Source organism: Serinus canaria, chromosome 1, assembly GCF_022539315.1.
Source record: "Serinus canaria isolate serCan28SL12 chromosome 1, serCan2020, whole genome shotgun sequence".
Taxonomy (NCBI): domain Eukaryota; kingdom Metazoa; phylum Chordata; class Aves; order Passeriformes; family Fringillidae; genus Serinus; species Serinus canaria.
Genome location: NC_066313.1, coordinates 107,465,711 through 107,484,569, shown reverse-complemented (window position 1 = coordinate 107,484,569; position 18,859 = coordinate 107,465,711).

The window sequence follows — 18,859 nt, the reverse complement described above, 5'->3', positions numbered from 1 at the left end:
GTCCTGCTGCCCAGCTCAGCACAAGACCCTCCCCCAGGTTTCCCTGCTGAGGGCAGAATCCATGGAATGTGGGATCCTGCACTGAAGAGCAAAGGTACCTCACTGTCCAGCACCCCAACCCTACAGCTTCTCTCCATCTACATTTTTCCTGTCTCTCACCCATTTTTAGTGCTTCTGTGACTGATTATCAACTTCCATCATGAAAATATCCATGTGCTTTGTAGTTATTGCACTTTATTCCTCTGCCAAGGGTCCTCTCAAGCTCCTGTCACTGGAAGCACCCTGTGTTCTCTTTGTGCCACAGATCTTTAAATGCAGTAGTTATACATTACTTAGGCTGCACATATTTATCCCTAAAATAACACAGGAGTCTCTGCAGACCTTCAGTGGGCCTTTGATGCACTCCAGACATTGCTCTCCAGTCTGTTATTCAGTAGCACAACTAAAATAATTGGTGCTTTCCAAGCCTTTGCTGTGTTTCTTTGACTCCGATCAGTGTGAGTGGTCAGGTGTGATACTGAGCTCAGAGGAAGCTGGAAGAAAAGAGAATAGATGAGTATGTGAGGAATTAAGCTAGTCCTTGTTATTTGCCTCTGTAGAGGGTGTAAGACCTGCTGAGGAGAAAATCACAAATCCTTTCTGAAAGCAAGTGAAGAAAGTGAATGAATGACTCGGAGTTAAATGTTTATTAATAAAACAGAAGAAAGCCATACATATCTTTTTAATGCAGTCAAGATTTGAAGTATTCTAACTTAAAGAGACAAATTAAAGCACTGAACAGAAAAACCACAAAATATCTGCTTAAAAAAGACCCAGGATCTGAAATAGGATGCACTGGTTGCAAATATATTCCATTATTTAGCTGTACCAAGGAAGCTGCCATGGGATATGCTCCTTACATGGTCTGTTCTTTGCCAGGTTTAAGGAATCAGAACTGCAAACAGAGTTGGAAGAAAAGATCCATCTTCATCCAGGGCTGTCAGATAAATGAGGTCAGGAAGTTTTTTGCTGAATTTGGGTAAGGGGAGCTGGGTAAGGCCATAGGATTTTTACTCAAGCAAAGTGTAACTTTGCAGTAATATCTAAAGCAGAAAATGCTCCAGCCTAAAAAAAAAAAAAAAAAAAAAAAAAAAAAAAAAAAAAAACCCACACAGAGAATAACTCTAGAGGCAGGCTCTTTTTTTATTAGGTGTAAATCAGATGTGATATTAAATCCATATGGTAAAGGTTAACATGTAAGAAGGATTGCATATTGATTGCAGCACTTTAAAATTGGACCATTTTCCATTAACATTTTCTCAGCTTCACCATAGGCAGCCACAGTGATACAGAATGCCTAAGAATTAACCACAACAGTAAATGCTAATGCAACTTTTATAAAGATAATAATGCCTCCCTTAGATTTGTGATGGCAGCAAACAACAGAGATCCTTAATAGCAGCAGCATCAATTCTGCCTCACAAACAAGGAAAAGCTAACAGCAGAAAAAGAAACTATCTAGACCTATTAATAAAATCAAAGCTGAAAGTAAAATGATCCAGCAGCAGAAGAAAATGCAAGATCAATATAAAATATACTAATTATTGCCTTTTCCATTCTGCTGCATATATGTCCTACTCTGCTGCTTGCAAAAGCAGGAAAGATTGTGATATCAGGGCCCCAGACTCTAAAGCTCATCTTTCTGTGACTGAGCAATTGTCCCTGAAGGCCAATAAATTAAACAGAGGGAGACAGAGCAGTAACCCTTTTTTCCCAAGGATGTCAGGGGATGGCAGGATTAGACATCTCCCTGGCACTCCCCTCAGTGGAACTGTAACACCCTGCTTCCCCTTTCTACCTGCTGATATCCCAAACCTTCCAAAACACCTCTCCAGTGGGTGAACTGGACTCCTTCCAAGCAGAAAGAGTAAGGTCAGACCCTGGTTTTGTGCATGTAAATCTTGGAAAAATTCTCTTTTTGGCCTGTTTTCCACCCATCAGCACTGACTTTCACCTGCTGTTTCACTCTATGGCCATGCAGTGTCAGCTCTGCAGACAGATTTGCACTGCCCTCAGTAACTTGGTGCCATCACCCAGAGATGAAGTTATTTTGGCAAGTTATCTGAAATGTCTTCTTATCCCCACAAAATAAAATCATTCTGTCAAATAAACAATCTCTCTTCTGTGAGCACACCACTCCAATTAATGGAGGTTAATTGTCCATAACAAACAACCATTCAATGTATTCATTACACTAATGAGATTTCCTTTTCAGAGGATTTATGAGTTGAAAAGTACAGTTCTGTTCAGTCAGCTTTTAACTGCAGGAAGGAAACATGCTTGAATTTGGGAAAACCTTTCACTCCAAGAGAAAATGACAACCTGCTCTTAAAAAAAAATGGATATTCATCCTCTAGTTGGCAATTGGATATAGCTGAGCAAAAGGCCAAAAGAACACACTCATTTACTCTGTTTTGTAGTATGAACATGTGTGATACCACAGTTGCACCCACTTGTTACAATGACTGTGAAGATTTTTTTAAAGCATAACTGACCCTGATGAAGCATTCTGTGTTCTTGTGGCACGTTCAGATTGCTACCACAGAGCTAAAGTCACCTGGTTCTACAGTAATGTGCTGGAGAGCCAGTGGAAAGCAACAGCTAGGATATTTTCAGTTCTCTTTCTTTAATGTTTCCACAGTTGAAATAATATGCCTGATTAACCACTATCTATTAAAATTAAAAGGCAAGAATCATCAGAGAAATTACACTGGGCTTGGCACTGCTACAGCCAGACGACTTCATCTTGTTAATTCACAATTAGGCTGTGGATTGCTGTTCTGCTCTCCACTCACAGCTATACCCCAGATCAGAACCCAGTGCTTTCAAGATTATTAAGGGGATATTTAAGCTAGTCCATGAACAAAAAGTAAGGTTTTTGTTCTGGAGAAAAGGAGGCTCAGGGGTGGCATTATTGCTCTCCACAACTCCCTGATAGGGAGGGTGTAGCCAGGCTGGGGGTTGGAATCTTCTCCCAGGTAACCAGAAAAGGAGGAGAGGGAATGGCCTCAAGTTGTGCTAGGCTAAGACTGAATATTAGGGAAAATTTCTTCCCAGAAAGGGTGGTCAAGCACTGGAAAAGGTTGCCCAGGGAAGTGGTGGAATGAGTCCCAGGAAGCATTCAAAGAGACACGAAGGTGGCGTGCTTGGAGACAAGTGGTGAACTTGTGGTTAGTGGTGAAATTGACTGGTTAGTGGTTGGGTTTGATGACTCTGGAGTTTTTCTCCAACCTTAGTGATTCCCTGGTTCTATGATTCTTTGCACCAATATCTGTGCTGATCCCTCTCCATCAGTATGGGCCACTGATGAACCACTGAGTGTGATTACTGAGCCACTCTCACCAGCAAGGCTCCAGGCTAAGCAAGGCCAGGTGCTCCTTCTGCAAAGGCCTGCAGACCCTTTATCCCAAGAAATGTGAAACTAGGAAACCTGACCACAGGGGTGGTAACTTTTAGTCTTACACCCATGACTTTGTGGTATTTTCCTGTCACTGGTTTAGATTGGGCTTGGCCTCACATTTGAGTCAAACTCCACCAAGGGAAGTTTCTCCAGTGAGGTTGTCCACATGGAAGTGGACATGCAGTCATCACTTGTTCAAGATGTGTAAATCTACATGACAGTGTATGAGGGAGGTGCTCTACAGTACTGAAAGCAATTTCAATTTGATGATAAATAAAGGCATTTGTAGCATGGCAAATATCAAGAGAAATGGGAAAAATAAGAGAAGCCACATCAAAAATATAGATTAAAAGCCTCAGGTGTTTCACTGTGCCAAAGTCAACTCATTCTGAGTCACTTCCACAGGGCCTGTTCCCTTTATCTTTTCTAAATAATCTGCTTTCAGCTTTCAAGAAGGGCTTGGCTGAAAAGTAGCATGGGCCACAGGGCAAAGAATGGTGCATGAATGTTTATAAGTGTGCCTACTTAAAAGTAAAAACTCACTTTCATTGTATGTGCAGGCTCATTTCCCACTCCAGCTATGTGTGAAGAATAGATCATTAAGAGCACAGGCATGAGAGATGAAAATATTTGACTGCAACTAATAAGATGTTAAACTGAAGGAGATGTGATGGGGAAGGTGCCTCTGGGCATGGCATGGATTCCACCACTGCTCCATCTGGGCTGAAGGAAGCAAATACCAGCTTAAAATCAATTGTTTTGGTCCAGGAAAAATTGCTGTGGTCTTATTCATTGTGTTCAATTGTTCTTCAATCTCACAGACAGCTCCTTCTCCATGAGGGAGGAGAAGAGCCAAATGCCTTCTCTCAACTGAATGATACTTTGGTGTTTTTACCAAATACAAGTTCCACAATGCTCTTCCAGACAATTCTGATGCAGAAATAGTTCTAAATATAATCCACTTCTCTCAGCTCCCCTTACCAAAGTCTTCCCAGAAGCAATCAGTAAAACTAATATGAAACCTTACCAAATCCAAATTTGCACTGAGATTACATCCTGAGGGTCTGCTGTCACCCAAGAGTTTCTTAGAGGTCCTATTTCCAAACCAAACCTTGATCATGTGCCTTGGATATGTGATACCTTCCAGGTGAATGGGCTTAGGAACATTTACATTTTATTAATGCCAATGAAACAGCAGGAGTAGAAAAGGGATAAATTGTTCAAAAATGAAATATTTAGTAAGAGTAAATAAAAAGAAAAAAAGTGGAAAAAAAATCTCCCCAGTATCACTTGATGAGGTGATACAACTCTAATCAGCAAATTGCAATCTTGTTTCAGACTGAAGACTGTTTCCATGCGGAGCATAAGAACAAACTAAATCATCTAACACTCATTTAAAATGCTGCAACACCAGCAAGCTTATTGCAATATAATACACTAGTAAAGCAATTACACTCTGAGATTAATATTTATAGAACATAATCAGGTTTTCCTTATTTAAAATTTTATTCAATAATTTGTGCCCCTTAAAAGCATTTTCAAAGTCAAAGAAGGGTTTGAAATAAGTCTTTAAGGGAAGGTATCAAAACCATACAAGGAGTCTGGAACAGTGTTCAGTGCCCCTGGGAGGCCACATACAGTGTGGCCCCTGCAGGTCTGGCACTTCAGGACTGAGGATGTTTCTTTGTGACTTGAGGGAATAACCACAAGAGAGATCAGGGAAGGGGTTGAAAAATAGCAAGGATTAGGTGTGAAAGGAATTTGCAACAAAGGACAATGGCCATTCCATGACAAGAAACACAAAAATCCCAACCCAAGTCACATGCAGAACCTCACCAGGAGGAGGGAAAGGAGGGTATCTTTTGGATCCAAAAGACTGGCAGTGACACAGCAGCCAGAGCCTCAGAAAATTAAGTGTGGACCTCCAGCATGACTGGCCAGTGACACAAGGCCACAGTGACACAGTTCTCCAGGTTTCTCTCCTCCTGGCTGGTTCCTTTCTCAGGCAGGAGCTGTTGGTCACTAGGCACACACTGCACAAAGCTGTGACTAGCCTGGGCAAAAGTCTCTGTGGGCTATTGCAACACAAACTGTGTGCAATAATGGCCATTATTTCTGGAATACAGTTAAAACTAACATCAGAGCACCAAAACTATTCACTTTTACTGTGGAAAGGTGTATGCTGTGATGTCCTCATCTTGAGTCAGAGCAAGAACAGTGCCCAGATCAGAAAAAGGCAGGTGGAGCTACCAGGTAGCAAATCCCTTACACCCACAGCACAGGGGATCAGGATTTGCTTTCTGCCAGCAGGAACTGACAGTATTTTAAGGCTCTAATTGTCAGTGCTGCCAATTCTGAGCTAAATGTCTTCTGCTGCAACAAGCCCTGCTTCAAATTCCAAAATGCACATGCCCTTTATAACAGGGTGTGGGAGGGTTGTTAATTGCTTAACTGCACTCTTCAGGAAAGCATTTCTTACAGTTGAGTGTTATAAATCCTGATCATTTTCATTTTTATCTTGCAAGTCTCACTTCTTTTTACCGTATAGTAAATTCCCAAGGTGCCTTATAAACTTGGTATGTAATGGAACTGATCAAGATATGATCTTTCCTTACAAGAGTGTGGGGAGTCCTTCAGTTTCCTTGTCTTCAAGGCAGGTCCTGCTTCTAGACAGGACAAAATATCACCTGGTTCTGGGGTGCTCAGCATCCAGTTTATCTGACATTCATGGAGATTCTCAAATCCCACCCCTGGGACATCTCAGTCACACTCAGCCCCCAGGTACTGCTTGTCACTGCCCAGTGAAACACGAGTTCAGCCCAGCACCCCTGGTGAAATCAGGGGTGAAAAGCCCCTCAGCCTGGTGCAAAACCCCTCCTCTTGTCTCTGGAAATGGTCTGAGGCAGCAGTGGAGCAGAGACAGACAGAGGAGCTGAAAGTGCAACCAAGCATCTTCATTGGGTATAATGATAGGTCACAGCAGACACAGAAACTGAGAAAACAGAACACTTGAGATTAAATGAATTAACTTCATTGCTGACACAGCTTCTGGCTTCAGCAATCCTCTGTTTTCACATCTCACCAAACACACAGCTCCCAAGCCTCCCTTTTTTGTCTCCAGACTGTAAGAAGGCACAATTTCTTGTTTGTATTATCTGCTCAGCTTCCTGGCAGTGGCTGTCAGCAGTGGACATCTCTTGACACCAAGTGACTAATGGGGACAACTTGCAAAGTATCAGTGCAATTCAGAGCAAAAGGAATAGAACGTAGCATCCACCACATTAATTCCCCTGTACAGTCCCTGTTCACTGCTCAGAGGTTCTCAGTACTTTGGAAACATTGCAATGAAAGGGAATTTCCCTCCTGTGACTTGATCTAGACAGGCCCAGGCTGATTGGGGTTGTTGGTACAACTTAAAACAGTTTTTTTGCCCTCTGCCTTTTTTAAAACAGCAGCCAACTCTATCAGTCCAGCATTGTTTGTGGCATGAGTAGAAGCTACAACCAAGGCACTTCTATTGTTTGGGGTTTTATTAATTTCCCTCCATCAAACAGCACTTTATTTCCTTTCACTTCCATATCTTGCCCAGCAATCCAGTGATTCACAAATGTATCTTTTTCATATATTTAGCAAAGATATTCTATTAAAAATATTAGTTTGACTTGGGAGAACAATGCTGAAGTGTACTTCCAAGTGTTGTCTGGATTGAAAATCAGGAATTTGCTTTGATATTCACAGCACCTTATGTCCCAGTAAATATTCCTAAAAATGTTTTATTTCAAAAAAAGGCAAAGGCAAACAATATGTTTGCAAGTTCATGTGAAGATATATAGTTATGAACAATAACTACAGAACAAAACCAATGGCTGAGGGCCTAAGTGGCTATTCCAGCATTGGAAAGAGTAAGGTATAAGTGGATGACAATACAAATATTAACACATGCAGGAGAATGAGGTTGTGATTTCTCCTCACCTCTGTCAATGTATTCATCCATATCTCACATAAATGGGTGAAACCAGAGAGGACCTGGTAGTTCTGTTTTCAGAAAATGGACCAGACTGTGCTGGATCATTGATTCTGCACCAGAGCTCACATTTCACACAACCACAGAATGTCTCAGGTTGGAAGGGGCCCATAAGAACCACCAAGCCATTCTCCCTGCTCCTTTCAGAACTGCCTACAACTAAACCATATGACTAAGGATGCTGTCCAGATGCTCCTTGTACTCTGATGCTCTGGCAGGCTTGGTGCCACAATTATTTCCCTGGGGAGCCTGTTCCTGTGACCAACCACCCTCTCCTAATGTCCAGCCTGAAGTTCCCTGACACATGTTTAGTTCCAAGTTCCATCTATTTGCAAGCTTTCTTTTTATCTTTTTAATTGTTTCTCCTTTTTCTTTTTCTTTTCTTTCCCTGTCTGAAACAATCATTGTGTTTTGTGTGTGAACCTGGAGGGTGCCTCAGCCAGAGCATATTCATTCAGTAGTTTGACTGGAAAAGTGCATTCCTGAGCATAGACTCAATCCAGAATGTCAGCTCCTGGTGCCTTGTGCAAGGCAGGGAGAACACTTCATGGTTTGTCACTTGCATCCTGAAGGGAGACCCCTCACAGCACCTGATCCTTGTGCTCTCCCAAGAAAATCACACCAGGCTGCAGTCCCAGCAAGGGGCTGAACTGGAGTCCTTCACTTGAGGGGCATGAAGCAGGCAAGCAGAGCAAAGCTGCACCTGGCAGTGCCACTGCAGCCTGTTCCTGGTGTCTGTCCCCTTTTCCTTCCCCCTCCCTTCCCACTGCTCAGTGAGGCTGCTCACTGGCTGCTTCCACAGTGAGGATGATGGGACTGATTTGTGACATTTTTTTGCTGCCTATGAAATGCTTTCCATGAAGTCTTTTTGACAGGTAGAAATAAATTCCTATGCATCCAAAGCCTTCTTTCCTGCTTTTTTTTCTTTTTTTTTTCTTTCATTTTTTTAGGAATTCTTGATTTTAACAGGAGGATATTGGCTCTTGCAACCAGCAGAAAGGTTACATGGTGTCAATCTCAGATATGATGCAGAAGGAACTTGCACAGAAAAGACTGCAGGCAAATGAATGCACGCTGTCAATCTAAACTCACTGTTGCCAGGCATTTATAGCCTGTATCTAAATTATATTAATTTTTGACTGTCCATACTGCCAGCTTGACAGACAACTGGTTCATCTCATTGTTGTGTTTTCTTCTCATTAAAAGATACTTGCAAAAGCACCTCTATGCAGATACACAGGCTGCACAAGAAGAAAGCAGCATTTTTCCAGCAACCTTTGCACTGCACATTTCTGACAGGTTTTTGCACCAGATTCCACATCAATAATGCTACAGCAACCAAAAGGCCATGCAGGCATTTAATCTCTGAGTGCTGAGGGCACACAGCTACCGGCCCAATACTCTGCAAACATTCTTCAAAATGTGCTTCTGCTCCAGGGAGTTGCCATTGGAGACTCCTCAAAGTCTAAGTTGGACTCATTTTAAAATAAAGGGCTTTTTGACACTAAATAAAACAACTCCTAGCTTTATTGAATTACAGGCAGTGCTAGAGAAAGAAGAAGAAAAATTATACCTTTAAACCATATTCTTGTGTCATCTGAGAACAGCTACCAGGAGGAGAACTAAAAATTCCAAGTGATAGCAAGTATCAACATCCTTTGTACAATTTATGATTTGTACATATCTAAATAAATGTAAATATCAACTTTCTTACTGCACCCAGCAGAGCCACATAACACAGGTCAGCAGGGCAAGAGACAGTGGAGAAAGGGAGCAGGGCTATGGAATGAAGAGAGTAAGGGACAGACAGATCCTCTCTCAGCCAAGGAGTCTGAAGCAATATAAATTATTTTCTCCAATGGTGTCTCCCAGACACAGCTGAAGATGCTTTGTTTGACCTTGCCCTATGCTTTGAGATTGTTCATTTCATTAGACCAATACACAACTACAAAAAGCAATTATTTTTGTGAAACGTGCCTCAAAGAGTGAAATATTATTGACTATAGCTGGTATCCATTCTATACACACTGCCAAAGTGCAATTAATCATAGGCTGACATTGTAAACATTATAGTTGTCAGCATTTAAAATCTATAGAAATGCTTTTCCAGGTAATTAATAAAAGGAAAGCATTCCCTCAGTTAAGGGAAAGAAAGCACTTAAGGAATAGTATGGTAATCTTATATTCTCTCAAAGGCAAAATTGTAAAGATTTTAGTGGTGACACTGTCTGAATAATAAATGTAGGCTGAACACAGGAGAATATATATATACATATATATATATATACACACATATACATTTGTATACACACACACACATATATATATCATAAAATTTTAAATAAAAGATTTTTACCCTCAGAAAAATAAGGGGGTTTTTTTTCTGGTTTTTGTTGTTTCTTTTGGTACTTTCTGACTCCTGAATACCATGAAGTTGAAAAAGCAATTAATAGTAAGAAACTGCTGTCATTACATAGTGAATAATATAATATACAATGCCTCTGACACTAAATCTTAGATAAAAATCCAGTACAGTCAGAGGACCTCGTTGGAAGTGGTATTGTGCAACTGCAAAGAGGGACACACAACCCCTGGTTTTTCTTCTCAGTCCCAGGAGCAGAAATAAAAATAGAAACTCCAGGGGCAGCAGGGCCAAGACAGCTCAGGGGGCGAAGCACTGGGCAGCCTTCACCTCTTCCCTCTCACATTGTCACAGTCATCTGCTCCTGCTGTGATCCTAAGGATATTGCCACTGGAAGGTCCTTTAGAAAAAACACTATGGTTTACCAGAGGGAAAAGATACTGAGAGTAATGAAGTGAAAAGAAAGTCCTTCCTACCCATGTATACACATACTGTGATTTATGTGTGGTGTTTCTAGAACACCCAAGACCTTGGTCTTTGCATGTTCTTTGAAAAAAGAAGTGTGCATAAACATATGGCAAACATGGTCCGAGAAAGAAAGGCAGCTGCTAATAAACAAGCACTGAATGAGGTGACAAATAAACAAATTAGGTGAATTTGTCACTGAATTAGGTGACAAAGCCACTGCAGGGGGAAGCAGGGGAAAGATGAAGTTGTAGCCCCACTGCAGCCCGGGCTTAGGGAGCTGGAATTGCTCCTGGCAGAGCAGCAGTGCAGGTCTGGCTCTGTGCTGGCGTGGGCTTGGCAGCCCCAGATGTGCTCACAGCTGGAGGCACCGAGCTGCAGCAGCAGCAGCTGAGAGTTGATTGGAAACTGACTTGAGCATCCTCCCAGCACAGTGCTGCAAGAGCACTGCCTTCAGTTACCATTAAAAAGTATAATAGCATTACACAGAAAATAATGATTCATGTACAGCAGGTAGATGAATGTTCCTTAATTACTGTTTCACATCAGTCAGCACTAGGACAGTGTCAGTAAAATAGAAAACAAACACACTCAGACTTGCACACGAGGCATAGTTGTTGATAGAATTCACATTGCTAGGCATAAAAAAATAAAATAATTCCAGAAAAGGGTAGAAGTTTGTATCACTTCAAAGAACAGAGACAGATCAAAAAGCATTGAAAAACACTAATGCAAAGCAAACAGCAAAAACTCCCTTTTAACTCTGAGGATTTAGGAAGACTACACATTATATATTTCATTGTTGTTTTCTACATCATTTCTTAAATTGTTTGGTATGGACTGGTGTCAGAAACTGCCAGTGTCCACCAAGGGATTCCATGAAGGAAGTGCTAATGATGCTGGGAATGAACACAACAGTTGCTCAGCAGGAATTCCTGGTGCAAAGCTCATGGATGCTGCTCGTGAGCACAATTCTCTTGTTGTGCAGTGATACACTCAACAGCCCACTCTTTTCCTGTACTGCTTTTATAGTCTTTAAAGGCCTGAATATGACTTTCCATCTTCCCAGCAGTGCTTTTTCTTTATTGCTTGCATGAGTTGTTCCATTTCATTATCCAGTGGCACAGTAGATCTTCCTTGTTTTGACAGGGACTGCTCTGTTACAATTACCTGCTGTCGTTGTGGTTCAAGTGAAGGTGATGCCAGCTGGACAGAGCTGTAAAGCAACATGAGAGAATTTCCCAATGTTAAAGATTTTTTTTAAAATCCAGGAAGCAATTAGCCACTGCTATATTTAGAAGTCTGCTTGTCTTGCAACAAGATGCTGCCAGCCAGAGGTTGGGGACAGACAGAGCCTTGATACCTCCCACACTTCAGAGATGCTTGACTCTTGCATCACATTCAAAAACTCTTCCTCTCATCTGGAGAATGTTTAGCATACAGGAACATGTGACACTTTGCCACAAAACCCCATGGGGATAAACTGCACCAAATCTTTCAAGAAGGATGTTGCACACAAGGGGAAACAAGAAATTCATGGCAGGCAGCAGAACTGGCAGAAGGTGTCTGTTCATCTGATGGGCTCAGCACCTCTTTTCTCAGCTAATCAGATCAGGAGCTGGTAGGGAACAGACTCTAGGGATGACCAGCATCACAGGTCTGCAGTCAGAAACACAGACAGCAAAGGAAGAGGAGGTGGGATATGGCAATGTGAGCTCATCCAGGTCACCTGCTCCTCCACCAGTGGAAATTCCTCATTCCCACTCTCCTGGAGGGACACTGCCTCAGGACACACATGGCCCCTCTCATCTCTTTAAAGGTTTGCTCACACACTGGAATCATGAAAGAAAAAAATAATACAGACTCACTTTAAGAAATGAACAAACACAGCACAAGATTTCAAGGCTACTTTTCTGAAAGATGACAAGAAGATATTTGGAGACCATGACAAGACCAAAGCCTTCCACCATTAAACCAAGTGAATTTGCAAACAAAACATGCAGCTAAAGAGTCTGCAAAGAGAATTTTCAACAAAAAGAATTTGCAACAAAACATGCAGCTTCAGCAAGAGATGAGTACAGAAGGCTGAAGCCACACATGATCCTACATGTGAGAGAGCAGTCTTGAAGAATAGGAGGAATTTCAACTCTAACATGGTAACTGAAGCTAATCAAAATCTGGTACAGTAATCTCAGTACTTTTTGCCAAATGAACCTCAATTATATAAATTATCTTTATTTTCCTCAATAAGGCATAAGAATGTTTCTTGACGTTTTTGCAACTAGTTTTTATTGAGCTACTAAGTACAGAAAAAAAACATTACTACCTGAAAAATGAAAATTAACCTAACTTACTAGTTGCCTCTAAAAGTTTGTCTGTTAATCATAATTACAATATTTTCCTTTTGGCAGAATACACCAGGAAATGTTTTCCTTCTCCAAAGCAGCTTTGGTTTCAGGGAAACCTAGAGAGATTTCTGTAATTTTCCAACTATTACAGTCCCCAAACACTTTACTGTTGAACACGATTATTAGATCCACCAGTTTTGTCTTTTATCTGTGTGTTCCTAACAGATGAGCTGGTTTTGTGCCCCATCATGAGCTTACAAATTAAACTCCTACATGCTCTCCTGCTTCCTAATTTGGTGCTTTGGGACAGCACTGCTGTTAGCTCTCTTAAGAACAAAACCATTATTCAGATGAGCTACAGCAACTCATCTTCAAACACTAAACTGCAACTTACAAAACAAAATTGGATTGCACTCAGTATTTAGCTTCAACATTCAGCACCACACAATACAAGCTTTAGAACACTCAATTTAACAATACATGGAAGAAATTCTTGCCAGAGAAGAAAACTGAAATTTCCAGCAGAAGTCTGGGGGAATCTTGTGTTACTGAAAATGTTTTTGATGGGTCTTTTACATTCAGGTTCACCACTGGTGCCCCTTGCAGGCAGTGATATGGGCAAGTGAATATGGGCAACTCTTCTCAGGAGCAGCCTATAATTGTCACTTCATACAGGATAAAGAATTGCTTAGGCAGCAATAAAAAATACAGTCATGTGTTTTCCCTAGGCTTTAAATTGGACTATTAGTTTTTTCAACCTGGAGAGACATACTGCAGACTCTCACTGGAGTGTGGTCTAGTAATGAGGTATAAGAGTAAGGAGACAAGTTAATCCATAACTCCTAAAGGCAATTAGGGTACCTAAAAGTGCCAGCTGCCAGGATGCTCCCAGTGGTGCTCCAGTGATGCTCAGTAAATAGAAAATTCAGGGATAGCAAGAGTCATGTATGTTCCAGGCCCAAAAGCACCAGCCATTTTAAGGGAAAATAAAGAGATATTGGTGTCCTTGGTTACATGAGAACAGGAGTGTGCAGGGTCAGGCTGAATCTTGCTCTTTCCCTCATCCTGCACTCTTGTGACCTGTGGTCAGTAACTGGTAGGAAATATTTGGCTCTATTTTCTAACACTTGCACAACTGCAAAAAGCAATAATTATTGACTGTGCTTCAATTTGTGTGCCATGGAAGCTGTGCTGGAAAAGGTTTGGTCCTTCAATTTCTTCCCAGAGATAAAACCAGGCATGCAACCATCCAGAGTGGGTCTACAAACTCAGAGACAGAAGTAAACTTGATCTCCTGGTGTGAGGCTCAGAGATCAAACCAAGGACCCCAATACCAATGGCAGCCAGGATGGGGATGTGATGTTACCTGAATAAAGCCTCCATTTCTTTAATTAAGAATTGTTTTCCTTTCAGGAGAGATCTGGGATCCACAAACCTGAGTACCCAAGCTAAGGTCCTGCCTGCATGAACAAACTCATCTGTCCTGTGTCCTACCAGGATGGCTTCTGGACAAATCCAAAGGCACAGGGGCCAGAACAGCACTAGGCTGCTGAAAGAAGTACTGTCATGAAGAAAACAAACAAACAAAAAATCCAGCCCACTAACAAACAGAAAAATACACCCAAAAAAAAAAAGCCCAAAAAACCAAATACCAAAAACCAAACAACACCACCACCAAAATAAAACAAAAACAAAACAAAAACCCAAAACCAAACAACCCGCAAATAAACAAACAAACAAAAAACAACCCAAAACCCCAAACAACCAACCTGGCATTTGTTAAAAATTCCAGAGGTAAAAAGTGGAACTTTGATTATAGAAAGTTAAAATCTTTCTGTTTCAAATTCTTCTTAGCAGGAGTACAGGGAACTACATGGAGGTTTTCATAAACTAAACAGCTCTGCATTTATGAGGGCTTATGATGCAGCAATGCCATTTTAATAATAATAGTGATGATTATCATTTTAGTTTTGTAAAAATTATCTCTTAAATTATTTGTAACTCAGCAAAGAAGCCTCTTGTCTAGATTGCAATTTAATTTTTCATAATAAATTACCAACAGTGTTAGAATTTGAATCAGTTTCTATTGAAATAGACACAGTGCTTTAAGCACATCATTTTTCACATGATTTAGTTTAATATGTGTATATATATCCTAGAGGGGAAACAATGTCAATTTTTTTTCTTTGGACTGGTAGGTGATGGGTATGACTCTCTTCACCCTCATCCAGGTGAAATCAGGTAATAAAATCACTGTGCCACAGGGGGTCTGGGTACCTGTGGAAGGTTGACCATCCTGTCACCCTGCTGTTCCCCCTGTGTCTCCCCTTCCACCTCTCATCTCTGTCAATCATTTCTTGAAGAATTATTAGAATTATTTATTATTAAAATCCACATTCATGTATGTCAACAAATCCAACCAAGAAACCAACAAAAAAATTCCCCACACATAAAAACCAAAATAATATCAATGCAACACAGAACAAAATGGGCAATTTACACAAAAACCACCCCTCGTTCTTTCACCACAATTACAACAGAAGTTCCCTATGATCTTCTTACTCTCTGACATTGTTCAATCCATGTTTTTTCCATTATCTCTCCCAGTTAACAACCTTATTTCAAAATCCTTGTGATCCTGGGTTTCAGCACCAAAAAGACAGTGGTGGCTTGACCCTGGCTGGATGCCAGACAGCCACCAAAGTCACTCTGTCACTCCCCTCCTCAGGTGGAAAGCAGAGAAAATACAGTGAAAGGTTCATGACTTAAGGAGAGGGAGAAATCACTCACCAAAAACCGTCACAGGCAAAACAGACTCAGCTTGGGGGTAGTAATTGAATTTATTAGCAACAAAATCGAGGCAGGATAATGAGAAGTAAAAATAAATTGCAAACACAACTTCCTCCCATCCCTCTCTGCTTCCCAGCTCTCCCTCCTCCCCCCAGGGGCACAGGGAGATGGGGAATGGGGTGATGGGCAGTTCATCACACATTGCTGCTGCCACTGCTCAGGGAGAGGAGTCCTTCCCCTGCTCCATGTGGGATCCCTCCCATGGGAGACAGCTCTCCTTGAGCTTCTGCAATGTGAGTCCATCCCACAGACAACAGATCTCCACAAATTGCTGCAATGTTGGTCACTCTTCCACAGGGTCAGTCCCTCAGGCACAGCCTGCTCCAATGTGGGTCCCCCACAGGGTCACAAGTCCTGCCAGGAAACCTGCTCCAGGCTGGGCTGCTCTTCATGGGCCTCTCATGGGGTCAGAGCCTCCTCTCAGCATCCCCGTGCCCATTCTGGGTCTCCTCCCTGGGCTGCAGGTGATCTCTGCACCCCTGGGCCCTCCTGGCTGCAGGTGATCTCTGCACCCCTGTGCCCTCCTGGCTGCAGGTGATCTCTGCACCCCTGGGCCCTCCTGGCTGCAGATGATCTCTGCACCCCTGTGCTCTCCTGGGCTGCAGGTGATCTCTGCACCTGTGCCCTCCTGGGCTGCAGGTGATCTCTGCACCCCTGTGCCCTCCTGGCTGCAGGTGATCTCTGCACCTGTGCCCTCCCTGGGCTGCAGGTGATCTCTGCACCCCTGTGCCCTCCTGGGCTGCAGGTGATCTCTGCACCTGTGCCCTCCTGGGCTGCAGGTGATCTCTGCACCTGTGCCCTCCTGGGCTGCAGGTGATCTCTGCACCCCTGTGCTCTCCTGGGCTGCAGGTGATCTCTGCACCTGTGCCCTCCTGGGCTGCAGGTGATCTCTGCACCTGCCTCCTGGCGGTGATCTCTGCACCCCTGTGCCCTCCTGGCTGCAGGTGATCTCTGCACCCCTGTGCCCTCCTGGGCTGCAGGTGATCTCTGCACCCCTGTGCCCTCCTGGGCTGCAGGGGCACAGCTGCCCCACCAGGGTCTCACCAGGGCTGCAGGGGAATCCCAGCTCCAGCCCCTGGAGCAGCTCCTGCCCCTCCCTGTGTCCTGACCTTGGTGTGTGCAGGGCTCTTCCTCTCACACATTCTCACCCTGCTCTACTCTGGCTGCAATTACACCTGCACTATAACTTTTTTTTTGCTTCCTGAATTTGTTATCCCAGAGGTGTCACCACCTTTTCCAGCTGGCCCAGCCCTGACCAGCAGTGGGTCCATCCTGGAGCTGTCAGGGATTGGCTCTGCTGGGCGTGGGGGAAGCTTCCAGAAGCTTCTCAGAGAAACCACCCCTGCAACCACCCTGCTCCCTAAAGCTGGCCACACAAACCCAGTAGAGTGCCCAACCAAGTTCACAATGACATCTCAAACCAATGCCAGGAAACACAGCACTGAAAAACCATTGTCCTGGAAGGCACAAGATGTTTGGGAAAGAGCCCTCACACAGTCACTGATGCCCATAGATGTACACCTCCTTGCCCTGGTTTAATCTCTTCCACCCTTAGTTCCCACTTCTACCCACCCCTGACTTAAAAAGTTGTAATATTTGATGCACTTTTCTTGCTCTCCATCTCTTTCTCTGTGTAGTTATCAGTTTCTATGTGCTATAAACCCACTTCTTGTTTCTGAGATGAGAATTGTGAGGTTAAAGCATTCTTTTTTTAATTTCAAGTCCTGGGAAGAGTAAACACTCCTAGACTGGATGAAGCCAGCCAGGGAAGAATTTGAGGTTTTTTCCTCACTCTGCTATTTTTCCTTAGGGAATAATATTTTCCCCATTGTTACATCTCCAATGTAATTTTCCTTTACTGCCCTCTTCTGATTTAGCACTTGGATATTGGGCAGATTAATAGTGAATAGATAACCTGCAAGTTGTCCAATATTGTAAATATATTGTAAATACTACTGGCACTTGCCTCACTCTGCCCATTAGCAATGCTCACCATTACATCTCCAGTGATGGCATACACATAAAACACCACCAAGGCTGCTAGACAAAAGAATCCCCAAGCAGAGTGGATAAATCAGAAAAATTTAAACAATATAATCAGGAACTTCCCTACCTTCTACAAAGTTCCTTTACTGCCAGCAATACATTTTGAGATGATGTCATAACACATATATCACAAATACCCAGAGAAGCAAGGCTTATAGCAATCACCCTCCCAGCCAGCCACCCAGCATGTATATTTGAATATCTTTTTGACAGTACTTAGGCTGGAGGAAAAAACAACATTTTTTCCAGCCTCATCAAAAAGCAATTGGCTTTTAAGCACAGGGTTTCACTCATGGCTGTTTTTTGTTTAGGGGACTTTATTTGGTTTAGTATTTTGCCATTTCACATTGATACAAACAACTTATTCTATGTATATTTCAATTTTTTTCTTTGCTCATTATGAAATTAAATAGCCTGGTATGACATTTGAAATTACATACTTTTATTTCTGTGTAAACAGCATCTCCCAATAAAATAACCTGTAATACAGTTATGGAAAGAAATTATTTAAGAAATTGCAATTCTCAGTTGAATTTGTCTGCTTCCTTTATAGGCTAAGTCCCCAAATCTTTACAGACAAGTGTTAGTCTTTACTACATTTTGCTTTTGAAGCAGTGTGTGCACTCCTGGGAGCCTAAACTGGGGTGTTTTTATCAATCACTGGACTTCAATAATCTCACTGAAAGTCATTGACTGTGTCCCCAGCTCAGAAATGCTGCTTCTGGTCCTTCACAAGCTATAGAGAAGCTCAGCCTTCAGTTGCAGGATACATTTGCTGAGCTGGAGTCTCACAAAGCAGCACATCTGACACACACAGGTACAACAGGCAGGTTCTGCAGCCCCCAGTCCCCACTTTTATAACCTTGTCTCAGCTTTGAGCTGCAGAGTCCTTACAGCACTTCTGGCCAGGGGTTTCTTGAGTGCACAGTGTTATGAGTAGAAAAGTTGTCCATTTTTTTTTAAGGTTGCAGAGTTCACAAGTTAAACCAATTACTGCCAAGTTGGAGTTCTAACTATTTCTTGTTAATAATTTCATGTTGTAGCCACCTGTTGTTAATAGTTTTTCCTTAATTACCTGTTGTTAATGGTTGGAAATCCCCCTTTGCTGAGTATCATCACCCTGTGGCTCCCTGGAAAATGGCACCTGGGATTGTGAGGAGGAGGTGACATCGGGGCTGGTATGCAAGTGTGGAAATACCTCACAAAATCTAGAAGGAAAAACCCCTAAAACAACGAGCCACCATGGAATTGAGAGATCAAATGATGTCTAGGACATGAGGAACGGAACCCAGTGCCCACTGAGACCCTGTTTACCTTTCACCCTA